Source organism: Rhinolophus hipposideros (genome assembly GCF_964194185.1).
Source record: "Rhinolophus hipposideros genome assembly, chromosome: 3".
NCBI classification, from domain to species: Eukaryota; Metazoa; Chordata; class Mammalia; order Chiroptera; family Rhinolophidae; genus Rhinolophus; species Rhinolophus hipposideros.
This window is the reverse complement of record NC_138049.1, coordinates 44,859,440-44,878,102: the sequence shown is the minus strand read 5'-3', so window position 1 is coordinate 44,878,102 and position 18,663 is coordinate 44,859,440. Positions and strand designations below refer to the sequence as shown.

The 18,663-nt window shown below is 39.9% G+C and overlaps 1 protein-coding gene across 4 annotated transcripts in view; it reads right to left on the bottom strand.

The window, feature by feature from the left end:
• FYN (FYN proto-oncogene, Src family tyrosine kinase) overlaps positions 1-18,663 on the bottom strand; it is a 203,274-nt gene that overhangs the window by 132,759 nt on the left and 51,852 nt on the right. Inside the window, exon 1 of one of the 4 annotated variants that reach the window (XM_081034226.1) lies at positions 13,522-13,871. The exons of the other annotated variants lie outside the window; for them this stretch is intronic. The gene's annotated coding sequence lies outside the window, so the exon portion shown is untranslated. Of the gene's footprint in view, positions 1-13,521; positions 13,872-18,663 lie in introns of those variants that run through there. 4 annotated transcript variants of the gene reach the window in all.

Sequence of the window (18,663 nt, the reverse complement as noted above, 5' to 3'; positions counted from 1 at the left end):
CCTGGAAAGGACATCTGTTCCTAGGTTCTTCTATCCAAGACGACCCTTTATCTTAGAATGGCCACAACCCATTAGCTAAAAGCACTTCACCAAAGCATTAAAAGGAAAAGGCTGAAAATGAAGGAAATGGCAAAACATAACAGATCGTTTACTATCCTTCTCAGGCAATTAGCCCTCAGCAGACTGACCCTCACTCAACCTTTTGGGAAAACAAAGCTGCCATGTGTTCTGTGCCTCACTATTCAGAGTGAGATGAATTACTACTAACTTGGGATTGAGAAATTCTGTCTTGTAATTTTGCAATACCCACTGCAGGGTAGCTGGAAGCACTTGGGGTCTACCCTACTGACTCAGCAGAATACACCTTCCAGTTATCTTTATTATATCTTTGTAACTCTGCCATGAGATTAGGGATGTGAATTTTTTAAGATAATAAGAGTTCTGGTGGGAATGGGGGTGAGAGTGGAGGCAGGGAGTAACACCCTCTGAAAATCATATGTCAAAGAGCGTTACATTCTTATTTAGTCCTCCCAACAACCTAACTAGGAGAAATGGGCGCCTCAGTCCAAGCAGGATTTGAACTCGTGTCCTTTGGACACCAGCGCCCACTGTCTACCACACCATTTCATTCAGGGTTTTCAGCCCTGACTTCACTTTTCCTTTGGGAGAGTGGAATGCTGATGGTTTTGCAGTATGGTCACCGCCAGGGATGGACTACGCATTTCATGGACTTCATAACAAGGGCTGTATGTGCTGAAGGCATTTATTTTAACACGGGACTTACTAATAACTTTCTTTTTTGGCAGGAAAACAGTGTCCAGGATTTAGATAATTACATTTCATATCTTGAGCTACACTTTGATAGTCAACAAGAATTTCTGTCTTAACAGATGATGGGGAGGAACTCTATGGCAACACAGACACTGGGCTTTTGTCCTGGGGAACAGGGAGTGGTATCTTCTCTTCCAAATCTCCACAGCGAGCCAGGAGGAGTCTGGTCACGCCTGCTCATGTACGAGTTCACAGGTGTCAACAAGGAGTTGGAAGAGCAATTATTCCCCTATCTCAGATTGGTTTTATTTTTATCTCATTATATTGTAATTTTTAGGAGAATTCTTATTTGTAACCATCAGGTGTTCCTCTTGCTCATTCACTCCCCCTCCCCTATCCCCAGGTGACAACAGAACATGCTCAAAAGGCAGGGGTCTGGTGCCCTTGAACCATATCTGTTCAGAAGTTGATCTGGGTTTGGGGTAGTATAAATGATCATATTCTGTGTTTAGTGAACTATAAGAGATCTGGCATGGCAAGGCCCTTAGAACTGTCCTCAGCACCCCTACATCAGTAGGTAGAGGGGTGGGGCCCATGAACCTGCATTTTCACAACCTCCCCAGGTAATCTTAAAGCACCCCCAAATTTGGGAACCAGACTGGTATAGAACACGCTGCTATTAAAGTTGAAATCAGAGGTCAGTCCTCTTGGAACCAGTCAGCTTTGCTCTGTTGCTAAGAAACCTGTGTATGTACCTTTTATCAGTTAAGGTACCAGCAGGAAAACAGATCACATCCTCCAATTATGATAATTTGAAGGGAATTTAATAAAGGGGCTATTTTCGCAGGAAAGCCACCAGGCTTAGTGCAGTCACCTGGGCAGGCTCTTCACACCCCAAGGCTTGAAGGGACAAGGTGAGTAATGGATACCTGAATCTGGGACAGAAATGCTGGTGGAGAGTCCTGCCTACCAGGTGCTGTGACCATCACTTCAGGGCCACTGCCACTCTGGAAGACCTGGCAGGGAATAAGCATCCTGACCTCACTCTCTCCCTCACTCCAACCGCTAGGCACTCTCCTCGCTGAACCTAACTAGAAAGCAGAGGCCAAGGAGCCCTCGGAGGCAGTGCACAGAGGTCGGTTTTCTGGGGTCAGAGCAAATGGAAAAGGGTGAAAGCGCTTGGAGCCAGAAAAGCAAAGGGAAGATGCCTAGTACAATCTCTCCAAAGAAACCACACCAGGGAGTGGCAAGGCTTCACCATCACCACTGACGGCAGCGTTCGCCGCACAAACGCCAAAGCATCTGCCAGGCCTACTCATGAAAGCACCTGCAAGCACAGGTTAAGTGCCGAAAGGACACGATATCCAGGGAAGGATTTCAAAACTAAATTCACTAATGTATTTATCAAATATTTGCTGAGCACCGATTCCATGAAAGACAGTATTTTACTTTAGCCTACAAAGGTTTCTTTTATGTGAAACAGAGAGAAGTGGTTATTGGGTTTAATGAAGCCTCCGCTGCTATTTTACCTGAAAGAAGCCAAAATAAATAGACTACAGAAAAGGAAAACTCACAGATTTTTAAAGTGGAAAAAACATTTAGCTTTAACTGCATGCACTCATAGCCTGTAGCAAAAGTGACCCATTTTTTCTTTTTAACATACCTGATTTTTCCAATTAGGTTTTACCTCCGTAGCAGCAGAGGATTAAATGTACAATGTGCTGTGAGGTGGCCTGAAACAAATGGGTTGAGGAATGGATTTATCCCATCTTTCAACTTCCACCAACAAGTGTCAGTTCCATCAAACTTAACATGTTCTCAGGAGGCTTCATATTTGATCACCATTTTCTACTCTAGTGTCCCCTGCCGTGGGTGCCCAGTCACTGACTTTTAAGTTTCCCCCTCTGCTTCCGAGTATACCTGTTTCCCTGGCATCAGTGAGAGCAGCCGTCTCCTGAGCTCTGTGGGTGGCCGTGCTGGCTAAACATGTGGGGCAGCAGTGTACAGACACCCCAGCTGATTTCAGAGGCATATCCCAGAATTACAGAATGAGAACCTTACTCCTGTTTCAGTATTTTTTAAGCCTTCTCCAACACGGAAGTCTCAGCTGCATGTTGCACGTCTGCAACAGCCTCTCTGTAACACCTGCTGACAACCCTCTCCATCGGAGAGGTGCCGCCTCAGGCCCCGAGTCTATTACAGGCAAGGACATCTATGAGAACGAGGTAACACTCTTATTGTCATGTATTTATTTTCATGGTTATCATCTTATTTACATTAAACGTTACTGGTCTTCTACTTGAGGACGTCATATAACGTTTCTTTTAGAAACAAATTTGGTGTAGAACAAAACATTTAAGGGAAATATTATACAAACAATATATTAGGTTGGTGCAAAAGTAACTGTGGTTTTTGCAATTATTTTTAACCTTTTAAACTGCAATGCCTTTTGCACCAATCTAATAGCTGGTAGATATGGTGCAAACCATCCAGGTGATACACAAATGACTCAAGTTTGGGAAACAATGATCAAATGCTAAGTAGACCTCATGAGTCAGAGAGACCTAAGTTTCAGTTTTAACTGCTTTCAAATAGACAATGATGATGAATTTTATTGCCTTGTAAATAAACAATATTTCATTGAAGGGAGTAGCTCTTCTGGTCAGAAGGCTGTAGCTCAAAGAGTGTAATAACAATTTAGGCAAATTGCTTTGTAATCTGAATCCTATCTTGTGCCTAGAAGAACAGAGGTGCCGGTGATTAATTATTAAGGTTTATACACACGGTACTACTGTAGGATGAAACTGTAGGAGAATATCAATAATGAAGTGAGAAGAAGACACACGAAGTGCTGCTCTCCTCATCAAGTCCAACATGGAGGCCTTTTGGCAGTGATGTGATGTGGAGAGAGAAACCTCCCCTAATTCACACAAGATTTTCACTGAGTGTATTCCAGGACCATCCAGGCGGAATAAATTACAAAAGCAATCTGTCATGGTACGTGAATCCTTTTGATGTCAGTCTTGTAAAACTACTGCATATTCTGTGGTACTGATCAGGGAAAACACTGTCAACAGTCACCTCCTACATGAACTGTAAATCTCTTAGACATTTTAGCACAGCCCTGTTTCATCTCACATCACCCCAAACCCCCAATGCTAACCTCTTGAAAAGTTTACATTGATGTCCATGTTCCACTCAATTCAACGCCTCAGAAAACATTAAATCAACCAATGTACGGTGCCGTTTTGCTCCATGTATGGTGAGCGTGAGCACGCTGAGTGCTTGGGTACACTCATACCCACCTTCCCACACACTTGCACGCCCCTGCTCCCTATGTCCCCACCCCTCAAACCCACCCTGTGGGCACAGCCAGAAGCTAATGCTGCCCAGCCCATTCCAGACAGACGTGTTTGAAACGAAGTGTTCTGTCCTTCTTAGCCCTTATTTACGCTTATGCTTAGCTAAATGCTGCACATTAGCAGACCTCGTTCTGGGGCTGGGCCCTTTTCCTATGCACTGTCTGCTGTGTACTTGTTTTAAAATTATTTCCACAATGCATCTATTGTTGTCTATTCACTATATAATTGTATGATACATTGGTAAGCAAGTGCTCCTCAATGAATAAAAGTGTGTTTATCAAAGAATAATCGGAGTTGCTTGCCACAGAGTGCCGACCTTGCCCAACACCAGCTGACGTATACGGCAAACACAGGGTCTCTGCCTTTTGCCCATGCAAGTAGTCAGTATTGGCTCATTCTGGGACCTATTTTAGCCACATAAGGTAGAGGAAGGCTATTTTATGCTGGATGACTTAGACTTAGATTTTTAGACTTAGCTGCTAGAATTACAGGAAACACACACTTTAATTTTAAGTCTTCAAGTTTAGATTCAAGCAGAATGATTTTAAACATGCCATAATAGATAACAGCTGATTTTTTCGGGGGTTCACATGACATAGGGTTTGGACCTATAAATGTTAAGTGTAGCAAACATTAGACAATATGAGTCAAAGGCTTCTGTGCCCCCTATTTTAACAGAACCCAGTTTCACAAAGAGCCTTATTTGAGGAGAAAGACCAAAATATGTTTTTATGTCTTAGGCTCTTTAAAATCGTATCTGTATTATACGCGCACATGTTTTTGGGTGTCTGCCCCATCTTTGTCCTCTTCTTTTGGAATCTGTCCTGCCAACAGCGCAGTGGCAGGACACGTGACCAGCACTGGTCCAGGAACATGTGATTGGACAGGAGTGAACAGATGACCAAAGGAGACCCATCCCTCCCTCTATGCTGGGTAGGAACCTACCAACTGTGTGCGTTGGCTTAAAAAGATAAGTTAAATCAATTAGATTGTGCTGCCAGGAATTTGGAATTAAAAAATAGTGAGGCTGTTACCAGTTAGCTGTGGGTTGCTAAGTTGACAGATCATTCTAGTTGAAATGATTTTTTTTTTTTTTTAATTTGGGGAAGCGATCCTGTAATAAAAAGAAATAGCTGGACTAGGTATCCACAAAATCTTCTGCCTGCCAAGAAGTGTTTTGGGTAGAAAATATTTCTGAACCACTGCTCTTTAAATATAGTTAATAATTATTCACTTAGGAGAACACTTGAGAAAGAAGAAAAGCATGTACATAATTCCTCGGTGAGTGGTGCAGAAAGTAGAGGCTGTGTTTGGTCCATTTGATGTGTGACAGAAATCTTAGGGCTTCACAGCTGCTGGCTCTCCACAGGTGACAGGGAGAGCCGTAGCCTTGAAACTAGAGCTCAAAGAAAGAAACATATGTGCCAGTTCCCAGGAACCATGTCCTAGGACCTTCTGCGTGTCAGGGCTTGGGGTGGGGAAGGTGCTCAAACATGTCTGTGGAATTGTATGCGGCTGAAGTTGGCCCAAGAGCAACCGTGGGTGGAAATCGGACCGTCTTAAGAGTTAAACTGGTTTGAGTGAAAAACAAAGAACAGCAGCGATCAGCACTGTATCTGCGTGAAGGAAGGGCGTTCTGAAGAACAGGCCGTGACTGACTGGGTTAGGAAGGGAGGGTGCCAGGGCCTCTCAGAGGAGGCAGGGCAGATGGTGATGCTTCAAGGGAGTGAACAGAAATGCCCCCAGCAAAACCCTGAGGCTCCTTCACCTAAATGGATGTGTTAATGGCTCCCACGGAGCGGGCAGAAGAGGGCTTAGCACAGACGCCTCCGTCTACTGTACTGGCTGTAAATAAACCATGTGCTTGTCGGCGCCATCTGCTTAGTGTGCACTTTGTGGAACCGTGAAAAGAAAAAAAACCATTTGGGGCCAAATGGCTAGAAATACTTTAGCTGTATACTTAGGAACCAAATATGCTTACACAGCTAAATTATTACATTTCCTTTAAAGTGGGTAATTAAATTTAAAATGCTCTTTTTACAGGGTGGGCTGGGGTGGGGCGGGGTTATACTAGACAGTAGGAAGCCACAGGGCTTTCAAAGGGTCAAAGAGCAGGTCACGGGCACAGAATGAGGCTGGAGACAAGTCCTCCGCCACCAGAGTTACTCCATCTGGAGTTAGTGACACTTAACCAGTCTCAACCACAGATTTGTCATCTACAAATGAGGAGTGTGTCACTTGTCTTCCTTAGTCAGAGTGGTATTCTGAGAATTGACTAACATCTGAAATATGAAGTTCTTTAGATAAAAGATATTATGAACCTGCAAACTGTTTTTATGGAGATGGTCATGCCCTCTATAAAGTACTGAGTATACATTATATATGATTATTGCCCTCATGTACTCATTGAGATTGCTCATGGCTCATTTTTCTTTTTACTTCCTCAACATTATATAAATAATGTAACTAATTCATTCATGAAACAACTATTTACCGCGCATTTAGAATGTCCTAGATCCTGGAAAAATTGTAATCAGAAGAAAGACATCTACTAGTACAATTAGGTTCTAAAAGCACAGACTTAGTATGTTGCAAGCAATTTGATGTTGAAAACACAAATCCAACTGTGTTCTTTGAAAATTATTTGTGTTTTCAACATTAAACAGTTTACAAAAATCAAAGTTTCTAGATTCGTGATATCTAAAGTTTTGTGACTTGAAAGAGTTCAAAGAGCCCCCTCACTCAATCTGGATGAACTTTTCAAGGCTTAACAGCAGCAGTTTTTGATAGAGATTATACACATCCCAGAGAACCCAACAACTTAAGGAAAAACCTATCGAACAGCATGAGCAAATCATTACAGTTTGTGAAATGCAACTTTGAGAGAATAATCACACTGCGTTAGCCTCATTTGCAAACTCTATTTCATCTTGATGGAATCCCCAGAGATAATGTAGGTCGAATCCTGATAAAATGAATTCCCAGGGTTGCTGGATTCTTTTCACAGCGCTAAATTTTTACTCTATCAGAATTTGCTTGGAAGAAAGAAGAGGTAATTAATGATTGTGGTGATTAGAGCTAGTGCTCTGGACTCAGACAAACCCTCACACCATAATGTACCAGTGGCAGTCTCAGATCAGCTACTCTACCTCTCCAGGCCTTAGTTTTGTCATCTATAAAATGGAGCTAATACTACCTATCTCACAGGATTTCCAAGAAGTGTCAGTGAGAGAGTCAAGGTCTCAGTACAAAGTAAAGACTGAATAAATGTTAGCTATTACAGAGATCTTCACTGTGTGGTAAGGGAATCTGCATGGAAGCCAGAGAATCATCAAAGAGAAGTTACTGAAACTGGAAAGTGGGTTGAGGATGGGAAGGGATACCCTGGTACTTCCAAGTTCCCACGGCTGCTCTGCTAGGTGGAAGCACAGAGGTGCTGAGACACTCGAAGGAGATGGATAGTCCTTCCTCTCTGAGCTGAAGGAGAGCGCGCAGACTACCCTGGAAGCAGCACCAGCAAACCTTAACCTCTTGTCACATCCCAAGACGGGAGTGCCTCAACGCCATCTTGATTTACGTTAACTCTGTCAAGAGAAAGCACTATGTTGGCTCTGGAGGGGTTTAAAAACCAAAGGCAAAAATCCCACTCCAACAATGTTTTACAACTCTATTCTTATTAAAAACTTTAAAAATAAGTTAAAATGGTGGGGAGAAAACAAATCCTAACTATTGGGTAAGCTTTCAGAAGTGAATCTGGTTTTATGAATGAAATTTTGATTCTAAAGATGAAAGTGGGACGGAAAATGACGCAGCCACATACCATACATGAAGTCCCAGAATCTCAGGAAAAACAAAACAAAGGAAAAACCTGAAGCATGGAAATATTTTTTTTTTACTATAAGCTGTTGGAAAACCTAGGCGAAGGACAAAAAATAACTAATGCTGTGAATTTAATGAAGGTAAAATTTGATCTTTCCTCTTAATGAAAGGTAGAAAATAATTAAGAACCTCAACTGAAAAAAGTTCATGCAAAAAGTTGTCTTTACATAGTATATAAAACATTTATGCAAAATTGTAAATACATAGTACATAAAAATATATACTATGTGAAGAATTACATTAAGGAAATGTAAACCCAAATCATGAATTTCACCCATTACAAGAATATTTTCAAGGATTAATGTTAAACAAAATAAATATTTAAGAAATATCAAAACAACCCCATACTTTCCAAAACAAAAAAATGGAAAATGGCAATAACATAGAGACAATTTTTTAGTGAAAATGAACTCACACAGAAATCCTAGGGGCAGAAATACAAGCCAGGATTTGACTGCTGAATATATTAAGCATGAGTACAGAGAATGTCTGAGTTCCCCACATTCAGAAAATTTATGAAATGTAATCTCAGCACGCAAAGCAGATAGATTGGTGAATTCACAGTTTTGCATGTGTGTATGGATGTGTGTGTGTGCTTTACAAAGATTTACGACGAGGCTTCTTTGAAGAGTTGGCCTCCCCTAAAAGGAATTTGATAAACAGAAATTCAATTTCGGCACTATTCAGTACACAATTATCTTGTGAAATTCAGTTCAGCCATATGGGATGAGACATAGAAAGATTCAGTCCACATTCGGTCAGTGCAAAGATCGCTTCGCTGTTCTCCTGGGAGCAGATGCAGTGTAGCCGGCCTACAGCCGCAGTTCTCCTGCAGTCTTTGAACTGTTTAAACACCATTCCAAATAATAGAGAAAACTGTCATAGTATTTCTGTTTGCAAAAGAAGAAGCAAATTTGAATGCTAAATTAGGAAGAACAGAAATGTTTACACTTTTAATTGTCCAAAATGTCTTTCAATTAAATTTAATCTTCATTCTAATAAAAAATTATTACAAACATTAACACTAACAAAATTCTCCATTAAACTAGTATGAAAAATAAATCTGGGTAACCACTCCATGCCATTGTTGAAAATGCTATACAGTTTTAGTATGGTCCCATTTTTGTAAAATATGTATCTGGAGGAAAAAATACTACCCTGTTTCCCTGGAAATAAGACCTAGCCACACAATCAGCTCTAATGCTTTTTTTTGGAGCAAAAATTAATATAAGACCCAGTCTTACATCATATTATATTATACTATACTATATTATATTATATTATATTATATTATATTATATTATATTATATTATATTTATTATATTATCTGGTCTTATAGTAAAATAAGACCGGGTCTTATATTAACTTTTGCTCCAAAAGACGCATTAGACCTGATCGTCCAGCTAGGTCTTATTTTTGGGGAAACACGACAGAATAAATTAACCCCAAAACCAGACATACTGGTCATCTGAGTGGGGGAATTTCAGCAAAGCAATTATAACTTTTTCTGAGTGTTTCTAATTTTGCCAAAATTTCCTACAATAATGAATGTCATATTTATTGAGCAAGCATTAGATGCCAGGCAGGATGCTTTCTATATCTCACAGAATCCTCATTGCTTCACGAGGTGGGTAGTATTGTTATCCCTGCAGGTACGGAAGTGGGGACCGAAAAAACCAATACCTGAGGGCTGGGGACTCAAACTCAGACACGTCTGCCTCATCATCATTCTGCTACAAGTGAATTTCATTTGTGGCCAGAAAACAAAAAACAAAAACCCTTTAAAAATAAATTTAAATTTTACATAACCAGGTAAAGAGCTAAATGAAGACAATATACTTGCAGGCATTTACATTTAAGATTTTTATTAGGTACTTCTTAAATGCCTCTATGATTTTAAAAAATATTTTCAAAAGTATTGGTATATATTTGAAAATAAAAGGAAATTAATCAAATCTTACATGACACTAAAACCAGTATACTAGGATTTAAATCAGTAATATTATTTACACAACATCCTTTCAGTTACCTATACCAGACAACCCCTCGTTGATTCTGACCTGACTCTGAAGAAGAAAGTAAAAAAAGAGTCTTCTCTTTTAAGAGGTATAAAAGTAGGTCTCAAAGAAACTGGTACTCCCCAAATCATACTGAGGCCACGATTTCTTAGTAGTTAAAACTCCCATCCCAAGCATACTACCAATCAAAGAAATCTAAGTTAAGACAGTGAACCATCCTTTTTCACATCGACAAAGATGATAATCAATGAGAAATGTTACCAGAAGAGTATCGAAAAACTGGCACCATTGTAAGCTTTTGGTAGACAGTAGTTAGGCAATAATTATGGATCAAATTTCAAAATGTGCAAACCTACTGACCAACCAATTCTCCTCCTAGGGACTTATTCCAAGGAGAAAATTAAATGAAGTACGTAAAGATGTATGTTGCAATGTCAGTTGTGCAATGTAGTATTGCTTATAAAGTAGAAAAACCAGTAATAACCTAAATATCCAGGGATAGGAGAGTTTGCTGGTGTGTTCCCACAATTTAGCATAGTGTCCACATGCATGACTAAAAATAAATATTTGGTGAATGAATGACACAATGAATAAATTAATAGGATATATACAATTGAATTTTATAGAGGCATTAAAATATGTGACGTAAAGCTACATTCAACAACAGAGAAAGGAATTCACAGCATTTTGTTAAGTGATCAAAACAGATCACAGACAGCCTATATAGTATAATCCTATTTACATAAAACTGTATGTAAGTCTATCTGCGGGCATACACGTGTAGATGTCTGCAAGGCAGTATAGGTGAGATTTGGAAATTTTTCATATTTCTTTATACTTTATCATTTGGATTTTTAAATAAAAAATCTGATAATACTTATATTTCCTATGGCTGAGGAGAATTCTATTCTTCAAATTTTCATCTCAACCACTCAAGCTAGGAGGAGGATTATATTTAAGACATTTTCTTCTCCCTTGATTTCTCAAATACTGCTGTGCTAGAAGTTTTCTTTTCTGCAACTTATTCCTGTAACAGGCCTGCAACAGACTGAACACAAGGCACATCTGTTTTAAAACAGGGCTGTGCCATCAATGCCCTGGTACCCATTATACTAAGGAGAGAATCTCAATGCATAATATTTCACTATTTTGACTTTCTCTGTTCAGGACCTTTCTGAACCCAGCCTTGTTAACTTTCTGGCCGACTTTCAGAGCCCACGGGTCCTCTCCTGGGCTGTGTGCAGCCAAGTGCATTCACTATCAATGGACTCCATCTGTCAGTTTCACACACAAAGACCTCAACTTACTTGGCAAAGAAACACTGCTTTTCTTGAATGCTGAATTGAGTTTAAAAGTGGACGGCTTATATTAATAACAAATGGTTTCTGGTAATTTGTGCTTTCCATCCAGGAGAAAACACAAGCATCCCTGATAGAGAAATGACAAAGTGTCTCTCTATGGATTTAAACAACAGCAGCACGATTCCTCCATGGGGGCACTGTCTGGTTACAACAGTGCCCGGCTGCGATGCTGGCCAGCCTCTGAAAGCAAGAGTCAGGGCCAACAAATGTTGCATCTCCATACATGTGCCCTGAAGCATCAGCCAACTGTGAGAAAGGCAGAAACACGTAAGAGTTGATGACTGACAAGTGCCTCCCCTGGTTATCATTTATCTGAATTACAGAAATTTGCTGAAGTTTTTCTCATGCCATGCCAACACATGGGATCACCTACTTGAGTGTAAGCTACATATGTTGGTCTTGTAGATATTTTCCCCTAAATAATCATGCACAGAGTGAGAACAAGATGGAGGGCTACGAGAAGAGACAGACCCCGGGAAGAAGACACACACTGCTTTCCTCCTTGTAATTCCTGGCTGTAACATCAATCCAAGGAGGTGCTGAGGACAGCAAGAGCATATACTCGACATGCAAAGCATTCTAAATATCTCAGGCATGAGGGGAGCTAGCTTGGTCTGATCAAGCTGATTATGAACGTAATGTTGTGAATCCTCTAAAAGCAAAAAGACACCATTATATATGAAGACAACCCTATTGGGAAGATCTTTGAGTTGTGTTTTCAGTGGTGGTGACGGTTTGTAACCACACTGGTTGGACGCTGGTACCCCTCATTGACAAGATGTGGGCCAGCCTAGAGGCCTATGCTGTTCAATGCCCACGGGCCTCCTAAGAAAGGTGCCCAGACCCTGGCCCGTCTCAGGAGTCTGCTTCATCAAGGGCACTTGATCTTTTGCCTGGCGGTTGCCACTGATGACTAGCTTTCTCTGACACTGCTGTTCTGTGCCTCGTCTACCCAGAGCTGGCCGCATCTGAGCCACAGCTATTTCCTGAGGGATATAAAATTCAACAAACTGCAAATAAACAATACAAAACATTACCTCATGCTGTCATGCTGTTGTTTCTCTAAACTGTAGCATCGTGGAAGCTCCGTGATTTACAAGTATTATTTGAGACTCACTTTTCCCCTTTCAGTTACTTCTTTCCCTTGCTTTGATATTTAGTCCATCAGCTCCCTCTATTGCCTAACTCTGTCCTTCTAGGGCTGCCTCCCCTACCTCCCACCCCCACTAGGACTGTGGCTCTCAAACTAAGGAGGCTACAAAAGTGTTCTTGCAAAGTTCACCAGCAAGTTAACCTCCCTTGTTCTCAAGAGTTTAACGCTGTCAGTCTTCTCCCTGCGGGTCTTGGCTACATTTGATCATCTCCCGCCAAAATTGTCCCTCTATTTGCTCATTTTGGTCAGAGGCACAGATATCTTCCCAGACCCAGAAAATCCGAGTGCGTCTCGTCTCAACTCTCTTCTCTCATCCTCTACATCCAGGCAGGCTGCCACCATCAACCCTGGAGCTTCGCTCTTCAAAAAGGCTTGTAGTTCGTTCATTAAGATTTAATACAGATAAAAATAAAATAACGTTCCCAAAAGGAGTCTGTAAACTATAGTACCATATACAAATATATCAGTATGGGCACAATCATTTTATTGCATTTCTTTTCCCTGTCAAAATCATTCAAACTTTTATTCCAGTATTTAAATCCTTCTGTAATCTGGGCTCACTTTCAGTCTCCGAATAGATCTTAGATGGTTGTTTTATGGCAGTCCTGAGATGGAATATTCTTTCCTCTCTGAACCTTTCTTTTAAAACATAGCACTTAAACTTCCTTCCCCAAGACCTTGACCCAGATTAAACTGAGTTTCAGCCACTCCAATCACCCCTTGGGCAGAATTTTAATTAGTTTAACAGACACATGTGCATTGCAGAGGTCTTTATGCAATTTCCATTTTCCTGATTATTTTCTAATTTGTGTTTGTTTACTCATTTCCCAAATTTGCACAAATGGGGATCACACCGTGGTATGGACCGTTAGTGACCAACTAGTTTCGGCTCACAACTGATCACAGATTAGTCCTACCTCCCCCATCTGTTTTTAAACACAAATCAATTTTTTAAATATTATTTCCACACACTCACCCTTGGCGTCTCCTCCAGGGGGTCTGGCGAAGAGAGAGTTATTAAAAGTATTTAAAAGTATCATTTCAACTCAGGAGCAAGAAACTCATGCAGCCCTGACAAAAACAGCTTCAGGATAAATTCCAAACACCAAGTGTTCTGTTTTTCACCCCACAAACCCAGGAACATTACACGACCATGACACAAGCTTGGATGACATCCCACCATGGTCAGATGATGGATGTTTTCATTGGTTTCTCCTTAAATCAGGGCTATGAACGGCAGCAGGATACTGAATGGGAACCCTCAGCAATAGAGCTCAAATTGTATCTGACAAGGCTCACTTCATAAACCTCAGCTATTTTCCTACTGAAGAGATGTTGTATTAAGTCAAGTCTGTTTATACAACCAGTATGCATTTATATTCTCTTTAAAGATAAATGATACTTTCATGAAGAACGAATTGCACACAAACTACTATCTGCCTTGGAAAGATGCCAAAACACACATTCATTTAAAACACACAAAACAAAAACAACCAGCCACCGATACTTCTCCCAACCAAACCAAGCAGTATACAGAATTCTCTCTTGCATGGTGGGATGTCTTAATGAGGGAAGCAAAATTAATAAATATTACTGTTAGGACATGACCTGAGAAATACATTAACTGTACCTTATAGTATTTACTATAGAGCTTAGGGTATTTTAGCTTAAACAGAAATTATGATATAATTTAATATATATGTATAATATAAATTAGAATGAACTTACTGAATGGGCAAAAATATCAACATTCATTCATTCACTCACTGAATATATATACTGATAGGTGCTTTGACAGACAGGGTACTATGAAAAGACACAGTCCTTACCAGCTTAGGGTCTTAGGGAAAACAGACACACAAACATAAAAACAACAATTTGTTACGTATTGTAATTATTCAGTAGGCTATGTTAGGAAATACCAACATTTAAGAAGCTGGTGGATCATAAAATGGGAAAGGTGGAGATCTAGTTACACTGACCAGGGTCACCTCCAAGTTAAAAAGCAGTGTCTATAAAATTATTCTATCTATGTGAAACAACAAACAGACCAGATTACATGGAAAGGGTCAGGAAAAGAGACCCATTCAAAGGTTAACTGTGGTTACCTCGGGCAAGGGGAGTGGAAAGGACAATGGTTAAAAAAAGAGCGAGAGACTACCTTTTTATTTTACATACTTCTGTTATTGTGTGAATTCTTAAAGTAGTCTATAAATTCATGTAATACTTTAATAATGAAGAAATAATAGTAATTGAAGCAGACACTGGAAAAGCAGCCAGCAAAGCAGACTGAGAGACAAGTGAGAAGCATAATAGAAGGAAATCCAGAAGAGGGTGGAGTCATGGAAGGCACCAGAGGAGTGCTGAGAGGAAGGGCTGGTCAATCGAGTCATCAGACCATGTAACAGAGATGGAGGAGCATGAGAATCCAGGAAAGGGCATACTACCCATACTACCCAAGTAGGAGGACTTTCTAATTTGTTTCAGTGGAACAGCATTGGTGGAATTAAGGCTGCAACAGGGTGAAAATGGGGTGCAGATTAAACACCACAGGAGAGGTAATAAGCATGTGCAAAGTGAACTGGGAACTTACAAAATTATGCTGCTTTCTCTGTCTCTTCCATGTTGCAAAATGAGTACAGAAAAATACTTGACCATTTTGCAACAATTAATAATACAAATGTGATCATGAGTGGCAACCAACACTTGTATCCACAGACTTGAGGTGTGGGGACCCATGAAGAACAAATAGAGGGCCCAAGAACCTCTGACGGGGGATGGCCACTTCGTAGCGCCAGCCCCAGCCCCAGCAATGGCTGCCAAAAGGCAAATGCTCAGTGTTGCAGATTATCCTGTTTTTAAAGAGAAATCATATACTGGCAGAAAAACAGACACACAGACCAATGGAACAGAATTCAGAACCCAGAAATAAACCCACATATATGGTAAATAATTTTCAACAAAGGAGCCAAAAACATACAATGGAGAAAGGAAAGCCTCTTCAATAAATGGTGCTGGGAAAACTGGCAAGTTACATGCAAAAGAATGAAACTAGACTGCTATTTGTCACCATACACCAAAATTAACTCAAAATGGATCAAAGTCCTAAATATAAGACTTGAAATAATAAATTGCATAGAAGAAACCGTAGATACTAAACTTATGGACCTTGGTCTTAGAGAGGATTTTATGAATTTAACCTCAAAGCCAAGGGAAGTAAAAGCAAAAATACATGAATGGGACTATATCAGACTACAATGTTTCTGCACAGCAAAAGAAATCATAAACAAAACAAAGAGACATCCAACAGAATGGAAGAAGACATCTGCAAACAACACCTCTGGTAAGGGGCTAATATGCAAAATATATGAAGAATTCATACAACTCAACAACAAAAAAACAAACAATCCAATTAAAAAATGGGCAGAGGACCTAACGAGACACTTCTCCCAAGAAGACATATAAACGGCCACCAGATGTATGAAAAGATCCTCAATTTCACTAGCTATTAGGAAAATGCAAATCAAAACCACAATGAGATACCACCTCACACTTCCTATTATCAACGAGACAAGCAATAACAAATTGTGGAAGAAAAGGAACCCTCATACACTGCTGGTGGGAATGTAAATTGGTCCAGTCACTGTGGAAAATAGTATGGAGGTTCCTCAAAAAATTAAGAATATGATTACCATATGACCTAACAATCCTTCTTCTGGGTTTCTACCAAAAAAATCTGAAAACATTTATCCAGAAAGATATATGTACCCTTACGTTCATTGCAGCATTATTCATGGTGGCCAAGACATGGAAACAACCAACATGCCCTTCGATGTATGTTTGGATAAAGAAGATGTGGTATATATACAATGGAATATTAATCTGCCATAAAATGAAATACTGCCATTTGCAACAACATGGATGGATCTTGAGATTATCATACCAAGCGAAATAAGTCAGACAGAAAAAGTTGAGAACCACATGATTTCTCTCATATGTGGGATATAAAACTGAAAGCAACAAATGAACTATACAAAGAAACAAAAACTCATAGATACAGACAGCAGTGTAGTGGTTACCAGAGGCTAAGGGAGGAAGGGAGTGGTAGAAGAGGGAAAAGTGGATCAAATATACGGTGACAGAATGCAAACTGACTTTGGGTGGTGAGCACACAATGCGATATGCAGATGTTGTATTATAGAAATGCATATTTGAAACCTGCATAATTTTATTAACCTATGTCACCCTAATAAATTTAATAATAAAAAAAAATAAAGAGACACCATAAATTTGGATTTTTAAAAATGCAAAATATCCTGACTTTGAAATGCTGGCTCAAATTTTTAAAAACCACTAAACTAGGAAAAATACGTCTGTGGACCACCTCTAGCACAGTGAGTGACTCTGCAAGTTTGGCACTGAGAAAATGTCAGGTAAGAATTTTATTCTCTCTCTCTCTTTTTTTAAGAACAAGAGCTTTTCACGTATTTCTAGGCTAAGGGCAAAAACCAGATGGATAAACAATATCCAGTATTTGAACTAAAAAGGGCTCACTTTGTTTTCCTTTAGGAGCTGACACACTCACATACTCTGCTGCTCAACATTTAATCCAAATTCTTGTATCATGCTCACATAACAGAACTCAGCTGTTACGAGGGTTACAATATGTGTTTGGGTGGGAAGCACAAATTAACTGGTAATTTTTAAAAGAAAACCACGAGGAAGAACCAAAAATTCTCACAGAAAATATGTAAAAACTCAAGTTGACTTTCAGTTTATCACATATTCCCAGGAAAAGACCTTCTCATTTGCAGCTGACTTACATGACAACACCCCCAACCATTTCATTAGAATGCTATTTTTAATCAGTTCATCATATTACTATGCCTCAGGAACTGAAAGCAAGAAGTACATAAAGTCATCAACTATGGATACAGAACATTCAGAAGTCAAACAGCATTTTCACTGCTGGGCAAAGAGTTGGAAAGGTGTAGCATCTCCACAAAGGAGAGGTATCAACAGTTGATACTCTTATTGAGTGCATCATCTTTAAAAAAAATCTTCATTACAAATTATTGAAAATTGAGAAACATCTATTGCAAGATGTTAAGAATCTATTTGGTAATGACTTGCTTATGATAAAATCTCTGGGCAGGTCATTGCTATAGAATTTATTTTAAGTTCATTCACTTTGCTCTGGTTCTCATAGTTTATTAAGGAGCAATTTGGATGATAGATATTAGAGCTTCTACTTGCAAATGATTTTCCTCCTTGCCCAACTAATACAATCTCAAGCATGAAGAAAGAGAATTTATGTGAAAGCCTTCTACACAGTACGCCTAACTTCCTGTTGCAATTCAGGGGGGGGGGAAGCCTGGGCCCAGTCATTGATTAGAACAGAACCCTGTCTAGCATCTTGTTAACATTGGGTGAGGTTCTCGCCTGTGGGTACCTGCCTCTTTTTCTATCTAGTATGTTTCTCTGTTTTCTGTCCCTTGTCTTCAGTTCCTATATAGTTCTGCTCTAGCTCATCTTTCTCTTTCACTGTCTCATCTATTTTGCCTTACTTGCTCTCATTCATTACTCCGGATTTCTCTTTGTATTTGTTTGGGTTTAGCTGTTTAATTCTCTGGTCTCTTGTCCATTCCCTTTCTCCTGTCTGCCCAAATTAGGTGACCACAAAATGCATTTTTGTATACCCTTACCCCTAAGGTTCTTATTTGTATCAAGTTCACAAATTCACACAGAGAGCCAAGGTGTTTATAAGAAAGTATCTCTAATTTATATTTGTGACAAAGGAACATGTACAGTTTCCTGCTTGAAAGCTCCTCCCAGCTCCCACCGCTGTGTATTGCAGGCATTTCCTTAAGATGACCAGACCTGCCATTAACTCTGTTGGTTGTAAAACCAGCTAGAAGGCTGAACGAGTCAGGAAGCTACAGCCTCTGATGTGTGGGAACAGTGGTCCACAGAACTTCCTGGGATCTCTCTGGGCAAAGAGACCGAGACTGTTCTCTGTACTTCCATACAGGACAAAGATTCCACTGCACAAGCCTCTGGGAGAATATCCTCTTTTCCCATTTAGTTACCAGGCTTTCAAAATCTTTGTTGAAAACAG